Source organism: Jaculus jaculus, chromosome 10 (assembly GCF_020740685.1).
Source record: "Jaculus jaculus isolate mJacJac1 chromosome 10, mJacJac1.mat.Y.cur, whole genome shotgun sequence".
NCBI classification, from domain to species: Eukaryota; Metazoa; Chordata; class Mammalia; order Rodentia; family Dipodidae; genus Jaculus; species Jaculus jaculus.
This window is the reverse complement of record NC_059111.1, coordinates 71,767,388-71,781,068: the sequence shown is the minus strand read 5'-3', so window position 1 is coordinate 71,781,068 and position 13,681 is coordinate 71,767,388. Positions and strand designations below refer to the sequence as shown.

The 13,681-nt window shown below is 41.9% G+C and overlaps 1 long non-coding RNA gene across 1 annotated transcript in view; it reads left to right on the top strand.

The window, feature by feature from the left end:
• The first annotated feature begins 9,382 nt into the window (after nt 1–9,382).
• Nucleotides 9,383–13,681, top strand: part of LOC123464003 — a 43,847-nt gene continuing 39,548 nt past the window's right edge. The window contains exon 1 of the long non-coding RNA XR_006639295.1: nt 9,383–9,456. This is a non-coding gene — a long non-coding RNA (uncharacterized LOC123464003). The remainder of the gene's footprint in view (nt 9,457–13,681) is intronic.

The window sequence follows — 13,681 nt, the reverse complement described above, 5'->3', positions numbered from 1 at the left end:
GCCTACAAATCAGGGATATTTCCAGGGGTGGTCTCTGGGCCTGTGAGCAACTGGGGCCCCATATTCACTACCTGAAGTGGGAGGTGTAGAAGGGACAAGGCAGCAGCCACAGCAGCTGCAACTTCGGAGTAATCCCAGTAAGAGCACAGCTCGGCCATCTCTGGTCTGTCGTGTCCACCTGGGATCTAACTAGCCCCAGTGTCTAACTTGTTTGGACTTGTTCTCAGCCACTGGGGAGCACAGGAAGATAGCATAACCGCCACCCCACCCATGAGATCTCCATTGCAGTTTGCCTCCTTCTTTCAGCCCCGCCCCCACAATGTCCATTTGTGCAGAACAGGGGAAATGAAACAAACTTTGAAATAGATACAATATTTCTTTCAGAGCCCCAAATCATGAGAAAACTAAGGCAGGCACTCCTGGCATTAGCATAGAGCCAGAAGCAATTTAGCACTGAAAGCCCTGGGCTCTGGCCCAAGCATCTCAGTCACCTTTTTATAAACTTGCAAAGAGACATCAGCCACAGTTTGTCCCCTTTCATCTTTTAGTCCCTTTCCCAGTGTCAGGCCATGAGTGGAGAATTCTCTATTAGCCCAAACATGGAGGAATGTTATATTACTAGGGTTTCTAGCCTATATTGGTGTGGATAGGGTATTAAACAATTTACTGTAAAAGTCAATATACTAACAGATAACAAGAATTTTAGTGACCATACAACTGAACAGACAGGAACTAGCTCCCAGGCTTGACTCCTTTTAGACAATATATGTCTACCTGTTCTTGGGAGACAACAGCCTATAATTAATCTGATTTGACAGAAATGAATGTTAGCTCTACATTTACAACTTATAAATCTCTCTCCTCTATGGTAAGGAGAATTTAAACAAATGATTATAAAAGATAAAACACCAACACAACCAGTATTTAATGCTTCTGTGTAAAACTCTGAAAAAAGTTTTGTTTTTTCTCCCTTCTGTCTGAAGTATATTTTCCTGATTATTTTTGTTTGCTGTTTTTCTTTTCATAGACTTGGGCTAAGCCATCATCATTACTGAAGAGTGTGTTTGGAGGCAGCTGGAGAGTGGGAGATGATCTCTGGCCTTGAAGCTGAGCTGTGTTTTTTTTTTTTTTGTTTTTTTTTTCTCTCTCTCTCTCTCTCTTTCTTTTTCTAAATACCAGGGACAGATTGGAGTCCTCTCAGGGCTCCAGGGCAGCTAATGATCTTGTCATTTTATAACTTTTAAGAGTATGGAGAATCTTGATTTTTTTCCCCTATATATGATAGTTACTTTCAGTGTTTCCTCTGGGAGCCACTCAACATTAAAAGCACGCCACCGTCCTAATTCACAGAGGTCTTCAACTTTTCTGGTAACATCTTACTATTACTATATACTGAATATTCCCTTTTGAAGCATGGTTTTTTTTTTTTTCTTTTTCCAACAAGATTCTTTTTTTTTTTTTTTTAATAATTTAATTTATTAGTTTTCTTTTCAGTAAATACAGGCAGTTTGGTACCATTATTTAGGCTCATCTGTGATCTACCCCTTCCCATTAGACCCTCCTTGTTAATGAAAATGGGTCGTGCATTGTGGAGTTAGCCCACAGTTATTGGTATGATAAATGTCTCTGCAAATCATGGCGCAACATGTGACTCTGACATTCTTTCCACCCTCTCTTCCACAAAATTTCCCTGAGCCATGTTGGGTTCATTTTTGGTCTGCTTCAGTGCTGAAGTGTTGGGGGCTTCTGAGGCTCTGGCTCTCTGCTTTGGTAGGAGTTGATTTTTCTCTGCGTTGATCTCCTTCCCCTTTGTGCTGGTATCAGGTTCACAGGAAAACATCACCCTTGCTTATTTCGCCAGTTGTCCTTAGTTTCAGTTGGGCCCCTTTTGAGGTATGTTGGGGCAGCTCTCTTCTTAGGATCTGCATCTATCTGGAAAAGAGAAGCAGATTCTCCAATGGACAGTAAGTTAGCACCCGGAAAATTGAGATAAGACTTACTTTTTTGATAGAGAGTTTGATAGGTGTAGGCCCTCTTATACCCCGTGATTGATGGTAGCTTGATATTGTAGAGTGGGCTTGTGTTTGGGTATGGTTCTGACTTGTTTCCCAGCTCCAGCTATGGGTCTAGTACTACTGAGTGGATCATTTAGCCGAATCAAGAGCAATTGATTCCTCACCATGGCTGTGTACCACTATTGCACTTGTGTGGGCATCACCTTAGGTTATTTGTTGCTAATTAGGTTAAACAATGTGTTGCTTGGACAGATCTTTGTCATTTCCCCCAGTCGCCTATGTAGTGCCTTCTGGCACTAGACACGCTGACTGTCTGGGGACTAACTCTCTTCTGGCTTCCGGCCACGTCATTCCATTTTACGCGTCAGCTGCATATGGAGTCTTCAGCAATAGGGTCTTACCACTGGCCTTTGGTGGGTCATCAAGTACTCTGACAGAAGTCTGTCATTGTTTTGGGAAACCTTGTAGGTTTCTCTGATCAAAAGCTCATTGTGGATGGTAGGCCCAAGCTGGAAGTGGGGGTTAAAGGTCAGTGTCCACTAAGAAATTGAGGAAAAAGATAACTAATATACAAGAGTTAGAGAGGATAGAGATAGAGGGGAGAGGGGGAGAGGGAGGGAGGGAAGATGTAGAAGATTTAGGTCAGTTTTGATCCTACCCTCTCCAGTGTCTTGTAGTTCAGGTGTTTCCTGTAAGGGTCTAGTGAAGGTTCAGCCATTTGGTCTGTCTTTTAGGAAGTAGAATTTTATGGTACCATTGCTGTTTGTGTCCGGATTACTGTTTTCCACCCTTTGATTCCCTCCCTGCCCTCCCATCCATCTTATTGTCTAGTCCATGAGGTGCTTGCTGGGTATGTAAGGCATCTTGGGCAGATTCAGGTTAGGTGTTGCAGATGAGTGAGACTATGTGTCAATTTTTTTTCTGTGATTGGGTAAGTTCGCTGAGAATGATCTGTTCCAGGTTCAACCATTTTTCCTCAAATTTCTTTATGTCGTTTTTCCTTACTGCTGTATAGAATTCTATTGTGTAGATATACCACGTCTTTGTTATCCATTCTTCTAATGATGGACATCTGGGTAGGTTCCAGCTTTTAGCTATTACGAATTGAGCCGCTACAAACATGGTTGAGCAAATCTCTATGGCTTTTGGTTTGAAGGTTTTAGGGTAGATGCCCAGTAATGGTATAACTGGGTCTGTTGGTATTTCTATAGCCAGCTTTTTCAGGAGTCTCCATATTGCTTTCCAAAGTGGTTGTACCATCCTGCATTCCCACCAACAGTGAATGAGTGTCCCTACTTCTCTACATCCTCGCCAGCATTTATTTTCATTTGACCTTTTGATGTTGGCTATCCTTATTGGGGTAAGGTGGAATCTCATAGTTGTTTTAATTTGCACTTCTCTGATGATTAGGGATGGTGAACATTTTCTTAGGTGTGTGTTTGCCATTTGTATCTCTTCCTCTGTGAATTGCCTGATCAACTCTGTGCCTCATTTTGTGAGTGGGGTATTTGTCTTCTTATTGTTTAGACTTTTGAGTTCTTTGTAAATTCTAGAGATAAGGCCTCTATCAGTTGGATAACCTGCAAATATTTTCTCCCATTCTGTGGGTATTCTATTGGCTTTGCTTATTATATGCTTGTCTGTAAAGAAACTCTTCAGCTTCATATGATCCCAATGGTTGAGTGACTGTTTAAGAACTTGAGCCACTGGGGTTTTATTCAGGAAGTCTTTTTCCATTCCTATATCATGGAAAGTACTTCCTAAATTTTCTTCCAGTAGTTTTCGAGTTTCTGGTCTTATGTTGAGGTCTTTGATCCATTTGGATTTGAGTGTTGTGCATAGTGAAATGTGTGGATCAAGTTTTAGTTTCCTGCATGTGGTTATCCAGTTTGTCCAGCACCATTTGTTGAAGATGCAATCTTTTTTCCAGTCTATATTGTTTGGGCCTTTGTCGAATATCAAGTAGCTATAGTTGCTTGACCCAAAATCTGGGTCCTCAAGTCTATTCCATCGGTCTATACTCCTGTTTTTATGCCAGTACCATGCTGTTTTTATTACTATGGCTTTCTAATATAGCTTTATATCGGGTATGGTGATGCCACCAGAGGTATTTCTTTTGCTGAGGATGTGTTTGGATATGCAAGGCCTTCTACCTTTCCATATGAAATTTGAGATCATTTTTTTCTATCTCTGTGAAGAACACTGTAGGAATTTTAATTGGAATTGCGTTAAATCTATATATTGCCTTTGGTAGGATTGTCATCTTCACAATGTTAATTCTGCCTATCCAGGAGCATGTGAGGTCTTTCCTTCTTTTCAAGTCCTCCTCAATTTCTTTTATGAGAGTTTTTATATTTTCATTGTATAGATCTTTTACTTCCTTGGTTAACGTTATTCCAAGGTATTTTATTTTTTTTTTGTTGCTATTGAAAATGGGACTATGTCCTTTATTTCTTTTTCTGTGGCTTTGTCATTTGCATACAGAAATGCTACCGATTTTTGTGCATTGATTTTGTATCCTGCTACTTTGCTATAGGAGTTAATCACCTTCAGGAGTTTTGGGATGGAGTCTCTCGGGTCTCGTACATATACAATCATGTCATCAGCGAATAGAGCTAACTTAACTTCTTCCTTTCCAAATTGTATCCCTTTTATTTCCTTCTCCTGCCTTATTGCTTGGGCTAGGACTTCCAGAACTATATTGAAAAGCAGAGGTGAGAGAGGACATCCCTGTCTTGTTCCTGATCTCAATGGGAGTTCCTCCAGTCTCTCTCCATTAAGAATTATTTGGGCCTTTGGGGCTTTGTATATTGCCTTTGTTATGGTAAGATGTGAACCTGTCATGCCGATTCTCTCCAATGTTTTGATCATGAAGTGATGTTGTATCTTGTCAAAGGCCTTTTCTGCATCTATCGAAATGATCATGTGATTTTTATGTTTAAGCTTGTTTATATGTTGTATTACATTGACAGATTTTCGTATGTTGAACCACCTTTGTGTTCCTGGGATAAATCCCACTTGGTCAAGGTGGATAATGCTTTTGATGTGTTGTTGGATTCGGTTTGCAAGTATTTTGTTGAGGATCTTTGCGTCTATGTTCATTAGGGAAATAGGCCGATAGTTTTCTTTTCTTGTGGCATCTCTGCCTGCTTTTGGGATTAGGGTGATACTAGCTTCATAGAAGGAGTTGGGTAGCTTTCCCTGTTCTTCAATTGTGTGGCACAGTTTTAGGAAGATTGGTTTGAGTTTTTCCATGAAGGTTTGATAAAATTCGGCTGGGAATCCATCTGGTCCTGGACTCTTCTTTTTTGGGAGGATTTTTATTACTTTTTCAATCTCCATGAGTGTGATGGGTTCATTGAGGTGATTGATCTGCTCTGAGTTTAGCTTTGGTAGATGATATGCATCCAGGAATTTATCCATCTCCTCCACATTTTCCAGGTTTGTGGAGCAGAGGTTTTTGACATAAGCCCTGATGATTCTGTCGATTTCACTGATGTCTGTTGTGATCTCTCCTTTTTCATTTTGAATTTTGTTAATTTGGAGTCTCTCCTTTTTTTGCTTGATCAAATTGGCCAGAGGTTTGTCAATCTTGTTTATTTTTTCAAAGAACCAGCTCTTTGTTTTGTCAATTTCCTTAATTGTTTCCTTGGTTTCCAATTCATTAATTTCTGCTCTGATTTTAATTATTTCTTTCCTTCTGGAGCTCTTTGGGTTGGATTTTTCTTGTTTTTCCAATGCCTTTAGGTGGATGGTTAGGCTATTGATTTGGGATCTTTCTGTCTTTTTTATGAAAGCATTGAGTGCTATGAATTTTCCCCTGAGGACTGCCTTCATTGTGTCCCATAAGTTTTGGTATGATGTGTTCTCATTGTCATTCAATTCCAGGAATTTTGTAATTTCATTTTTTATTTCATTCACTATCCATTTATTGTTTAAGAGTATGTTATTCAGTTTCCAGTTGCCGTTGGGGTTCTTGTTGGTTTTTTTGTTGTTGATTTCTAGGAATATAGCATTATGGTCTGATATCATGCAGGGAATTATGTCAATTTTCCTAATTATGTGGAGGCTATCTTTGTGACCCAGTATATGGTCTATTTTAGAGAATGTTCCATGGGCTGCTGAGAATAATGTGTAGTCTGTGGACTTGGGATGGAAAGTTCTGTAGATATCTGTTAGGTCTAAGTGCTCTATGGTTTTGTTGAGCTCTCTTACTTCCCCGTTGAGCTTCTCTTTGGATGATCTATTACTTATAATGGTGTGTTGAAGTCCCCAGCTATGATGGTGTTGGTGGTTATTTCTGTTTTATTGTCAAGTAGGTTTTGTTTTATGAACTGTGGTGCCCCTGTGTTTGGTGCATACAGATTTATGATTGTAATATCCTCTTGATGGATTGTTCCCTTTATAAGTAGGAAGTAGCCTTCTTTGTCTTTTTTGATTGTTTTTGGTTTGAAGTCAACTTTATCTGATATTAATATAGCTACACCTGCTTGTTTCTTATTCCCATTTGCCTGCAATATTGTTTTCCACCCTTTTGCCCTGAGGAGGTTTCTGTCTTTAGTGTTAAGGTGTGTTTCTTGAAGGCAGCAGATTGAGGGGTCTAATTTTTTGGTCCACCCTGTTAACCTGTGTCTCTTGATGGGTGATGACTGTGAGATTTGACTTGATCCCTGTCATGTTGTGGTGGTAGAGGTGTGTTGGCATTTCCATGGAATTTAATTTTTTTGTTTTTTCTATCTACTCTGGGTTTGGTTGCTGTGATCTGCTTCTTGTAGGCATTTGTGTTTGGTTATTTGTTTCTTCTCTGTGGAGAATTTCCTGGAGTACTTTCTGTAGGTTTGGTTTTGTGTTCATATAATTGTAAAGCTGAGTTTTGTCATGGAAAGTTTTCCTTTCACCATCTATTATAAGGGAAACTTTTGCAGGGTAGAGTAGTTCAGGTTGAAAGCCATAGTTTCTTAGAGTTTGGAGAGTTTCATTCCAGGCCCTTCTAGCTTTCAGGGTTTCCATTGAGAAGTCTGAAGTAATTCTGATGGGGTTCCCTTTGAAATTGATGTGCTGCTTTTCCCTAGCTGCTTTTAGGATTTTTCCTTGGTGTCAATGTTTAGAATCTTAATGATAATATGTCTTGGGGAGTTTCTCCTTTGGTCTAGTCAGTTACGAGTTCTGTTTGCTTCTTGAATCTTGATGGGCCTTTCTTTTAAGAGACAGGGGAAGTTTTCTTCAATTATTGTGTTAAATAAGTTCTCCATGCCTTTGGTCTGAAATTCTTCTCCTTCTGGTATTCCAATGGTTCTGATATTAGGACGTTTAAGTGTATCCCACAATTCTCTCATGTTCTGTTCACAGGAACTTTTGAACTTACTGAAATTTTTGGACTCTCGAACTGTTTCTTCCATCCTGTCTTCCAAATCAGAATTTCTATCTTCCACTTCGCTGACTCTATTCTTGAGAGCCTCTAGTGAGTTTTGGACTTGTTCAATTAAGTTTGCATTTTCTACTACTTTCCTATGTATCACTTCCATCGCTTTGTCCAGCTCCCTTTTTGTCTCATTTTCTGATTTTCTTGATGATTCTTGGAAATCATCCTTGCATTTCTTTATATTTTCATTTAGTATGGCCAGCTGATTTTTAAGGTCCTCTTTTTTTTCGCTCTCCCTCAACTCTCTTAGCTCTCTTTGAATTCCTTCCAGCGTCTTATCATATTGCTCTAGCTTAGTGATAGTAGCAGCCATACAATTATCTATCCTTTGTAGCTTTCCTGTCAGTTCTAGCAGTAGTTTGGTCAGGGTTGCATTGTTCATTGTTTCCACTTGATGTTCTGATCCTAAACACTCTTCTATGTTTTGGTTAGTTGTGATCCTTGTTGGACTGGATGATCTGTCTGGGTTTTCTTCCATTTTATTTTTCGTGTTATTTCTTTTGCACTGTGGTCTACCCATGTCAGTGTATGGGCAGGTAGGTGGGTGGAGCAGCCTGTGATCTAGCTTAATGAGAATCCAAGGCAGCCTGGGGCAGTTGCAAGCAGCCTGGGTTTTTGCTAACTCTTGCCAAAGCCGCCTATCTATAGCCTGACAGGGGTACCAAAGTTGCCTAAATTCTCACCCAGTAATGCACCTAAGCTGCCTGCCTTTGAGCTTGAAAGGGGACTGAGGTAGCAAGCCCTGAAGGTGCCCAGACTCTGGCTGGGTACACTGGGGTCTGTAAACACTCTGTGCTCTCCCGCCTCAGGGGAGTGGGGGATGGGTGGCAATGTACAGGTAGAGGATGGCACCTGCGCTGGCACTAGTGACTCAGTGTGGACTTGTGTGGCTCTTGCTGTGGGAGTGGGCCCACTGCACGTGCAATTGTAGTGGAGAGGCAGATGATGTGGGTACGGAATCAAGACACAGCAGAGGCTGACCGGCGGCAAGTGATGTGGGCACAGCAGCAGGGGATCTGGCAGCCACCTATTCACGGCAGGGGTGGCCCCCTCTGGCCTGCGAACCAAGCACCACGTGGCTGGTCTACTCACAGGATCCGAGAACAAGGGCGAGGTAGGAGCTCTCAGCTTCAGTGCAGCAGGCTGACAGGTGTGACTGGTGGGTGCCCGATCAGAGCACAGCCACGGAGGATGTGCGGAGGGTGCATGGGCGGGTGAGCAGACGGGGGGCCCGGGGTGCGACGGGGTGTATGGTGTGAGTGGGGCACGCGGCGGGGGGGGCATGGGGTGCGCTGGGGCACCGGGCAAATAGGGTGGGGCGTGTGGGAGGCAGTAGGGCTCAGGGGGCTCTGGGTGGGGTGCCCTGGAGGGGCGGGGGGCGTGGGGCGCTCTGGTCGGTCTGGGGGGTCGAGGCGCACGCCATGGTCGCGGGGGTGGCACGCGTGCAGGGGGGGTGTGCAGGGCACCTGGCCATGCGGGGGGGGCACGGGGCGTGCAGGGGGGCGCAGGGGAGCATGCGGGAGGCGCGGGACGCTTGGGACGCCGCAGTGTGCAGGGTACTAAGGGTGCGGGGCTCGTTGGGGTGGGGGGGTGGGGCGTGGCACGCCTGGGCGCCCAGGGCGCGGGGAGCTACGGGGCGCTCAGGGCGGGCCTGCTGCTTGTGGATAGGGAGGGTGGGGCGCGCAGGGGGAGGGGCATGCGGGGCGTGATGGGCATGGGTTGCGGGGGTGTGTGGTTCCCTCTTTTACCCTAATCTGTGCCCTCCCTCTTGCAAAAAATTTCTAATTTCCCTTGAATACTTGCCTTTGTTTTTCTTCTTGTCTGTAGTGCAGCTAGGCAGTCGCCATCTTGACCGGAAGTTCCCAGCATGGTTTGTTTTTGATGATGCAGCAGGACAGTGAGCTTGGAGGACTTCCCCCACCATGAATTTCCCACTGTGGTGGCGCTGCAGAAGAGACACAGAGACAAAGCTTTGCTGAGCATGCAGTGCTCAGGACAGAAATCACTCCATAGCCTTAGGTCTGTGAACCACATACATACTCATACACACACATACACATCAAATGCACTTTTCATATAAACTCCAGACAACCATCTCACCCTGAAGTGATCTGAGCAGTTACAATGACTGCCATAGATATCCAGGCAGAGGGAGTTAATCCAGGAGGAAAGGGGACAATTTTGGGAGTCCCCTGACAAAGGTGAGAACAAACAACCGACAAACTCAAAGGGAGGAGTTTAGTGCAACTGCCAGTATAATCCCCCAAAAGGGATCAGCACCTTTCACATAATGAGAGCAGTGGAATTCTCCCCACAGGAAGAGGTGAGTACCCCAGGTCAATTTCTGGTCACCATTAAACCAAAGTAAGCTTGGAGGGCAGTCCAGCTTTCCTGTGGTCAAGACAAGATAACAAGACAGGACATTATAGACAGGACAAGACCCCCAGGGCAAACACTGTCCTGAGGGTAAGGTCCCTGTGTAAGAGACCAGTAATGCCATTGTCTGAAGTTCCAGAAACCACTGTTAAGATGTGGAATGAGCTACAGGGTTGAAATAAATCCTGTATTGGAGACCCCTGGTTTGCAATGGACACCCAAAAATATTTTGGATGTACCAGGACTATGCAATGGCTACCATGGAGAGTGGATGGCTTCAGATAAAATGTTTTCCTCTGGCAACTCAGCAGAGCTGGAGAGATGGAAATTGAAAATCTAGAGACTGTTGTCATTGGTTATGGAAGTTGGACATGAACTACAGATGTCTGATATTTGCCTACTGGTTGTTGATTTTATGTTGGTCCAATCTCTCCTTGTTATGCCCTTTTGCAATGGAAATGTTTATTATGTGTCATTATGTGTTGAAAGACAGTAATTAGTTTTGATTTTATATGACTCATAATTAAGAGACAGTTTCAAATGTCAGATGAGTCTTGGGACTCTGGAACAGTCTTGGAGCTGGTAAAAAGCTCATGGGACCTTTAAAGTTGAACTAAATACAATTTGCATTGTGAATCTATGGGGAACAAGGGTAGAATGTAGTAGTTTGAATGTGATAGTTTTCATGCCCCCATAGACTTAGTCAATTTTTAAACTTTTATTTTATTTTTTAAATTTTTTTATGAGAGAGAAAGAGGCCTCCAGCCACTGCAAATGAATTCCAGTTGCATGAGCCACCTTGTGCATCTGGCTTATATAGGTCCTAGGTAATTGAACCTGGGTCCTTTGGCTTTGCAACAAGTGCCTTAATGGCTAAACCATTTCTCCAGTGATTAAACTTTGTACTTAAACCCCTATCCAGCAGGTTCCTGCTAGAAGGGATGTGTCACTAGGGGTGGATCTAAATTCCAGCCATGGTGTGGACAGAGCAGTGGGAACTGGCTATGCTATGTCATGCTGGCTGTTGGTGGTTACTCCACTTGGATCTGTTAAAGGGAGATAGATTCTTCTGGTATTGATGGGATTTCCTCAGGATCTGTAGACTTGAAATCAATTCCTTCCACCTATAAACTGTGTCTGGTCAGATGTTCATGCCAACAATGTGGAGCTGACTGCAACATAATGCATCTTTAGTTAAGGCATATTTTAGTGCTTTCTACTACAAGCAGCTAACTCTAATTCTCAGTGGACATATCCCTTCATGTACTGTCCAAGATGGTGGAACAGTCTTATCTCTCTTGATGATCATCCTGCTGCACTATTATAGTCTTAAAGTTTATGTCTGCTTCTTCTAGAGTCTTTGCTTATCTTTCTCAAGGCACTATTTTCCTGTTACTTAAACTCTATTCTTAAAAAGAAAAATCTTTGTTGTGTAAGAATATTAATATACAGAACATAGTGGGACAGATAGAAAAGTTTGTTTTTTTTTTTTTAAGAGAATCAGAGTTAGGTAAATTCTTATTAAACTGGATATACAGACAGTGTTTAATTCTACTGCTTTTAAAGGACAGCACTGTAGAGACAAAAGCATTAAAAAAGAAAGCCATCTCAAGAGCATGAATCAGCAACTTAGAGAAACAGACCTGGGATACCAAGCTCTGCAAAATGCTGGACCAAAGCAAGCATCACCAGGAAGTCAGGGAAGGCTATAAGCCAGTGATCTCAAGGAATCACATGACCTCAACATTTCTAATCATAGATATAAACTCTAGATGTCTGTATTTCTGTAAAGAGTAATTTTCTAAGCCCACATTCATGATGAATAAAATTACAACCTGGGCTGAAGAGATGGCTGCAGTTAAAGTTGCTGCTAACAAGCTTATGGTCCTGAGTTTGATCTTTCCCAGCACCTACATAAAGTAGAATGCAAGGAAATGCATGCCTCTATAATTTCAGAGTGCCCATGGCAAGGGGAGGTAGAGCCAGGAGAATGCCAAAGCTCATAGGCCAGCCAGACTGGCATTTCAGTGGCAAAAACAAGAAAGACCCTGTGTCAAAGAACATGGAAGGAGAGGACAGAAAACTCAAGGCTGTCCTTTTCCCTCCACACAAGTTCATGTACACAAGCACATATGCATACATACATGTACATACATTTTACATACATACATGCATACAAATAAAAATGTTTTAAAAATACAAGTATGATCTAATATGTCATCCAATATGGATAGAGTTTCAGATATTTTGAGCAAAAGTTCAAACTAATAATATCAACCTTACATTCATTCTTGATACGCATTGAAATAAGTTCACAAACTTACAGGACACAATATACCACCATAAAATCCCCAATTTATGTCTCTGCCATCATGGAAAAGGCACACCATCCTATTCATTTTTAAGTTTTATTGTCTTGGCTTGGCTCTTCTTTGTTTCCATACAAGGAAGCCTTGTTATGTAATGAGTCTGTACGCACTGAGATCTATATCATGCTAGGAATAAAAATGTCCTATGCTGGGAACCTTCATTGAGGCCTGCAGCTAAATCTACATATACATATTTACTAGCTCTTCTTTTTTTTTTGTAGTTGGATATTGTTATATGCAAGGTACAAACAGATTAAGCAGTACTGCCTTTCTGTTAAATCAGTCTTCCTTTCTCTTCCCCAAGAATGTAACTTCTGCCTGGCATGATGGCACATGCTTTTAATGCCAGCACTTAGGAGGCAGAGGTAGGAGGATCACCATAAGTCTGAGGCCACTCTGAGACTACATAGTGAGTTCCAGGTCAGCCTGGGTTAGAGTGAAACTCACAAAGATCAAGAATATAGCACTTTTATGTCCTGTTTATAGCCAACACATTGTGGAATACTTACTCTGCTCTTTATTTAAAATTTATTTTATTTTATTTATTTCAGAGAAAGAGGCAGAAAGAGGCAGAGAGAGAGAGAGAGATAAAGAGAGAGAGAGGAAGGGAGAGAGAGAGGGAGAGGGAGGGAAAGAATGGGCACACCAAAGCCTCCAGAGGCATGCACCACCTTGTGCATCTGGTTTTATGTGGGTACTGGGGAATCTAACCTGGGTCCTTTGGTTTTACAGGCAACTGCCTTAACTGCCAAGCCATTTCTCCAGCCTACCTAGTATATTCTTATTAAACATTTTTTTGGTTACATTTAGTATGTTCCATGATTTTTTAAGCATCAAAATTTCATTTAAATGTCCACAATTAGTCCATGATAAAAAATGATATAAATCATGTTTGTTATGAGATTCTTGGCTCTTTAACTTTTAAATCCATTTTCTTTGTATGGTTATTATAATTCTTTTTTTAGTGACCACTCCAATTATCCATGGTAGTCTATACCTTCTATTTTGTAAGGGTGGGTGGAGAGAAATATAATATTCCTTACATTCTTCCTTCAATAATCAAGCAGATCCTGCTCCTTCCCATATACATTCCTCTGGAGGAAATTTCATTCAGGGATAGAGATATTGTCTCCCATAACTCTTGTCTTCCTCACAAGATGCCAGCTCTATCCTCCTTTCCAACCTTCAGGAAATAAAGAACTACTCAAAGAATGCAAAATTAAAATGTGTACATTTTCCAAAAGCTTTGTGAGGCTTTTGATCACTCTTCTACTTCCTCTTATCTTCTACCCTTGTTTTCTCACCAAGATGTCCATTAACTGTTATGCCTAGATCTTACCAATGAGTGATTATAAGATGTGGCTGCAATATATCAGTCCTCACCCACTCTTGTAGGGTTTTAGCTGCTCTCAAAGCACATTCTGATGTCTTTTAAGAATTACTTTAAGATTTACATATCTGAAATAGCTCCCTAATGAGTTTTTCCCCAGGCCTTTTGG